The sequence below is a fragment of the Mauremys reevesii genome, linkage group 12 (genome assembly GCF_016161935.1).
Source record: "Mauremys reevesii isolate NIE-2019 linkage group 12, ASM1616193v1, whole genome shotgun sequence".
Lineage (NCBI taxonomy): Eukaryota > Metazoa > Chordata > Testudines > Geoemydidae > Mauremys > Mauremys reevesii.
Genome location: NC_052634.1, coordinates 29,275,165 through 29,280,812, shown reverse-complemented (window position 1 = coordinate 29,280,812; position 5,648 = coordinate 29,275,165). Strand labels below are relative to the sequence as shown.

At 60.4% G+C, this 5,648-nt stretch overlaps 2 non-coding genes across 2 annotated transcripts; both read right to left on the bottom strand.

Moving 5' to 3' along the window:
- Nucleotides 1-742: 742 nt before the first annotated feature.
- Nucleotides 743-816, bottom strand: TRNAI-AAU. The gene has a single exon. It is a non-coding gene; the product is annotated as a tRNA-Ile (tRNA).
- Nucleotides 817-3,565: 2,749 nt separating this feature from the next.
- TRNAI-AAU lies at nucleotides 3,566-3,639 on the bottom strand. Its single transcript has one exon. It is a non-coding gene; the product is annotated as a tRNA-Ile (tRNA).
- Nucleotides 3,640-5,648: the final 2,009 nt, after the last annotated feature.

Here is a 5,648-nt window from a genome sequence, read left to right as displayed (position 1 = left end):
CCGTGCTAAACTCTCGGTGTGGGCGTTTGGCTTCCGCCAGTCAGAGTGCCATGCCTGCGTCTTCCCAGGGCCGGCTCCCGTGAGGCACGCATAACTTGGGAGGAAAGGGGTAGAAGAGAAAGCAAGTGAAGCTGACTTCGAGTGGTGGTGCCCCTGGGCGGAGTGGTCCTCCTGCTCCTTCCTGTCGGAGGGGTGGGCTCGAGTGTGGGCTTGGGGGGGTCTGGCTGTGGGCGGTGGGAGGATGGTGTCCAGGGATGTCCCAAAGGTCACCCTGCGCCGGCAGAGTGTGAAGCCTCTCCCCTAGTTTGGGGTGCCGAGTATTAAGCCTTCCTCTGTGGCTTGGGCTGGGGAGCATGATCCGGCGTCGGGTCCATTTGGGTGGAGCTGGCGGCCGGCAAGAATTCGGGCCATCAGGTCAACCCTCTGTGGAAATGGGGGTGAGCCGGCAGGCCTGCGATTTTGGCTTTGCGGGCGGGCAGCTCAAGCCTGGCCTCCTATGAGCCTGGAAGGCAACCGGCCGGGCTCACCCGTCTCCTCCCCGGGCCCAAGTTCCTTTCAGGCAGCAGGTGGAGCGAGGAGCCCAGGGAGGGGAGACCAAGGAGGTGTCTGGAGCCTCCTCCTGCCCGGCGCCTGCGCCCGGCGCCCAGCAGGGCTCTTGTCCGCTCCTGGCCCACCTGGTTTTGGCCTCTGCCACCCCTAGCAGTCAGCCAAGAGAGCAGAAGTCACCCTCTCCCTCCCGCAGTGGCCAGCATGGGGCTTGAACCCATGACCTTGGCGTTATTAGCACCACGCTCTAACCAGCTGAGCTAGCCAGCCTACGGGAAGCCCTTCCTTGCCTGACCCTTTTGGAAGGAGTCACCGGCTGGCGCAGGGAACGATGTGGCCTCCATTATCGAATGGATGGATCAAGATGCCATCTGCCAAGGTAGGGGAATTAGCTCAAGTGGTAGAGCGCTTGCTTTGCATGCGAGAAGCAGCGGGATCAATGCCCGCATTCTCCAGTGGCAAGGCAGCCGCAGGGACCTTCTCTTGCCCTTCTTTTAGAAGCCATGGACAGTCAGCCGGCTCAGCTCCTCCAGTGGCCTCCATCCCTCTCCCGCTTGGCCTCCCAAAGGCCAGCCCTTGCGAGCACAAAGCTCTTCCACCCGGCCCTTCTCCCCCTTGCGCTGACTGGGAGGATGGAGACAGCTGGGGGAAGTTAGCTCAAATGGAAGAGCATGGGAGAAGTAGTCAGACCCATACACACATTCTCCAGCCTGCTCTGCTATGCTCTGCTCTGCTGTGCTGGGCTGGGCTCTAGTGGGGGACCTGCACCTTTCTTTCTGAGCTCTCACTGGAGCACAATCCTTTCCTCCTCCTCCTCCCTGCTAGTCTACGCCAAGCTCATTGGCCAGGAGGAGAGCCACTCAAATACAGAATTACTCACATCCCAGGGGTCCATGAAGGGAATGAGGAGATGGGCGGGGTGGCACGCGATACCAGCTCAGCTGAGACCGTGAGACCTCGCAGCCTCCTGATCTCAGGCAGCATGGCAGCCGTGGAGCAGAGCAGAGCAGAGCACGCAGACAGCTTGGAGACAGCCAAAGCGGGGAAGGGCTGCGTTGGTCTGGAAGAGGGAGTCGGTGGCTGTCTATCCTGGCGGAGGCAGGGTCGTTTTGCTGTATGCTGGGCCGGGGGCCAGGGAGTCTGCTAGAGTTGCTGAGCTGGGCCTGCTTCTGGCTTTGCTTGGGTTAGAGGAAAGTGGTGAAGATAAGAACAGCCCTCCTGGGTGAGACCGATGGTCCATCTAGGCCACTATCCCGTCTTCTGACAGTAACCGATGCCAGGCGCTTCAGAGGCAATGGCCAGAGCAGGCAATCGTCAAGTGATCTATCCCTGCGTTGTCTTCTGAAGCTTGGTCCTTGTTTCAGGGGCTAACTCTCAGCCCAGACACACTCCAGGGAGGGAGCGTTGGTGTTTGTGCCGAGGAGCGTGGCTGGGACTCGGACCCCCTTCCCCAGCTCTGGGTAGCGCCCCCCCTCCCCATTTCAGGCTGTGTTCTGCTTAAGGCCACAGAGCCCTTGCCTTTTTTTGCCTGGTGCCTGAGAGTCAGGCCAGCTGCGGGGAATTAGCTCAAGCGGCAGAGCGCTTGCTTTGCATGCAAGAGGTAGTGGGGGACGCTGCCCGCATTCTCCGAGCCTGTCGACTAAGGGCTCCTGATGAGCGTGGTGGATGGGAGAGCCAGCCATCTGACTTTTGGCCTGGCTGCCCGTAGCGGTCAGGCCGAAAAATCAAAAGCCACCCTCCCCAGGCCCACAGCCACCCAGGGGCTCCTCTGCACCATCTTGCCTCCACGAGTGCCACACTCTGACCAGCTGAACCAGGCAAGCCACGGGAAGCTTCTCAAGGTCTTCCCCTGGTGTGGGCTTGGATGCGAAAACCACCTGGCCGTTCATCAGCTGTTGCAAGAAGTGTGCAGAGTAGGAGTAGCGATGGGGCTGTAGCTTTCCACAGCATCTCAATTTGGGCAGCTTTCCATTCCCCTTTTCTGTGTAATGTCCCTCCCACGGGTTTCACTTGCGGAGCTGTACGACTCTGGCAGGGTGGCCATTTAGAAATCTTTTCCTTGCTTTTCTTTTCCCCTGGCCCCAGCGTTAGTACCGTTTGGGTGTTTCAGTGTGTGTGTTTTCCCATTTGGAGGCATTTGGAAGTTTGGAAGGGGAGCCGAAAGAGGCGTCTTTTTCACAAGCAAGTTGGCTTTCTGCACAGGTAGGGCCCTTGGCCGTAAAGCTTAGCTCCATCAGTGCGTCTGCATGGGGTTCCTCCAGTGCCTCAAGAGCCCGTGCTAAACTCTCGGTGTGGGCGTTTGGCTTGCGTCAGTCAGAGTGCCGTGCCTGCGTCTTCCCAGGGCCGGCTCCCGTGAGGCACGCATAACTTGGGAGGAAAGGGGTAGAAGAGGAAGCAAGTGAAGCTGACTTTGAGTGGTGGTGCCCCTGGGTGGAGTGGTCCTCCTGCTCCTTCCTGTCGGAGGGGTGGGCTCGAGTGTGGGCTTGGGGGGTCTGGCTGTGGGCGGTGGGAGGATGGTGTCCAGGGAAGTCCCAAAGGTCACCCTGCGCCGGCGGAGTGTGAAGCCTCTCCCCTAGTTTGGGGTGCCGAGTATTAAGCCTTCCTCTGTGGCTTGGGCTGGGGAGCATGATCCGGCGTCGGGTCCATTTGGGTGGAGCTGGCGGCCGGCAACAATTCGGGCCATCAGGTCAACCCTCTGTGGAAATGGGGGTGAGCCGGCAGGCCTGCGATTTTGGCTTCGCGGGCGGGCAGCTCAAGCCTGGCCTCCTATGAGCCTGGAAGGCAGCTGGCCGGGCTCACCCGTCTCCTCCCCGGGCCCAAGTTCCTTTCAGGCAGCAGGTGGAGCGAGGAGCCCAGGGAGGAGAGCCCAAGGAGGTGTCCGGAGCCTCCTCCTGCCCGGCGCCTGCGCCCGCGCCCAGCAGGGCTCTTGCCCGCTCCCGGCCCACCTGTTTTTGGCCTCTGCCACCCCTAGCAGGAAGCCAAAAGACCAGAAGCCACCCTCTCCCTCCTGCACCCCAAGGGGCCAGCATGGGGCTTGAACCCATGACCTTGGCGTTATTAGCACCACGCTCTAACCAGCTGAGCTAGCCGGCCAACGGGGTGCCTGGTTTTGCCTGACCCTTTTGGAAGGAGTCACCGGCTGGCGCGGGGAACGATGTGGCCTCCGTTATTGAATGGATGGATCAAGACCCCATTTGCCAAGGTAGGGGAATTAGCTCAAGTGGTAGAGCGCTTGCTTCGCATGCGAGAGGCAGCGGGATCAATGCCCGCATTCTCCAGCGGCAAGGTAGCCGCAGGATCTTCTCTTGCCCTTCTTTTAGAAGCCATGCACGGTCAGCCGGCTCAGCTCCTCCAGTGGCCTCCATCCCTCTCCCCGCTTGGCCTCCCAAAAGGCCAGCCCTTGCGGAGCACAAAGCTCTTCCTCCCCGGCCCTTCTCTCCCTTGCGCTGACTGGGAGGCTGGAGACAGCTGGGGGAAGTTAGCTCAAATGGAAGAGCATGGGAGAAGTAGTCAGACCCATACACACATTCTCCAGCCTGCTGGGCTCTGCTGTGCTGGGCTCTAGTGGGGGACCTGCAACTTTCTTTCTGAGCTCTCACTGGAGCACAATCCCTTTCCTCCTCCCTCCCTGCTAGTCTACGCCAAGCTCATTGGCCAGGAGGGAGAGCCACTCAAATACAGAATTACTCACATCCCAGGGGTCCATGAAGGGAATGAGGAGATGGGCGGGGTGGCACGCGATACCAGCTCAGCTGAGACCGTGAGACCTCGCAGCCTCCTGATCTCAGGCAGCATGGCAGCCGTGGAGCAGAGCAGAGCACGCAGACAGCTTGGAGACAGCCAAAGCGGGGAAGGGCTGCGTTGGTCTGGAAGAGGGAGTCGGTGGCTGTCTATCCTGGCGGAGGCAGGGTCGTTTTGCTGTATGCTGGGCCAGGGGCCAGGGAGTCTGCTAGAGTTGCTGAGCTGGGCCTGCTTCTGGCTTTGCTTGGGTTAGAGGAAAGTGGTGAAGATAAGAACGGCCCTCCTGGGTGAGACCGATGGTCCATCTAGGCCACTATCCCGTCTTCTGACAGTAACCGATGCCAGGCGCTTCAGAGGCAATGGCCAGAGCAGGCAATCGTCAAGTGATCTATCCCTGCGTTGTCTTCTGAAGTTTGGTGCTTGTTTCTGGGGCTAACTCTCAGCCCAGACACAGTCCAGGGATGGAGCGTTGGTGTTTGTGCCGAGGAGCGTGGCTGGGACTCGGACCCCCTTCCCCAGCTCTGGGTAGCGCCTCGCCCCCACCCCCCCATTTCAGGCTGTGTTCTGCTTAAGGCCACAGAGCCCTTGCCTTTTTTTGCCCGGTGCCTGAGAGTCAGGCCAGCTGTGGGGAATTAGCTCAAGCGGCAGTGCGCTCGCTTTGCATGCGAGAGGTAGTGGGGGGCGATGCCCGCATTCTCCAAGCCTGTCGACTAAGGGCTCCTGATGAGCGTGGTGGACGGGAGAGCCGGCCATCTGACTTTTGGCCTTGCTGCCCGTAGCGGTCAGGCCGAAAAAATCAAAAGCCATCCTCCCCAGGCCCACAGCCACCCAGGGGCTCCTCTGCACCATCTTGCCTGAGCGGGTGGAAGTGGAGCCTGGACCTGAGCTGATGCGCTGAGGGTTATTTGCACTGTGCACTTCACATGGAGGTGAAAACACGGGACACAGATCTTTGAGCACAACCCTTGTCCTGAGGAATGGAGGGGGCTGCACAAAGAGAGACCGGCTCTCCCTGGCGGGGCAGCAGCGGCTCTTCACAGGGTCAGTGCCACTGGCAATTCGTACCAGAGTTTTGCCGGCCTCCTTTCCTGGCCTGGCTCCCCTCCCTTTAGGGAGACAGGCGGCCCCAAACTTCCCAGAAACCATCATAGCGAGGCCAACCTGAGCCTAGACACCTGCTCAGCACCCCGGGGTGCAGCCCTGAACTCCGGCAATCAGCTACGCTCAGCTGCCCACCCAACAAGCGTCACACGCAGGAGCCTTCATGCCCCGTGTGTTCAGGTCCCTCCCAGCGCCAGCTTTAAACTCCGCTGCTCAGTTCTAAGCTTTGGCCACACGGGGGCAGCCTGGAGCTCAGCCAA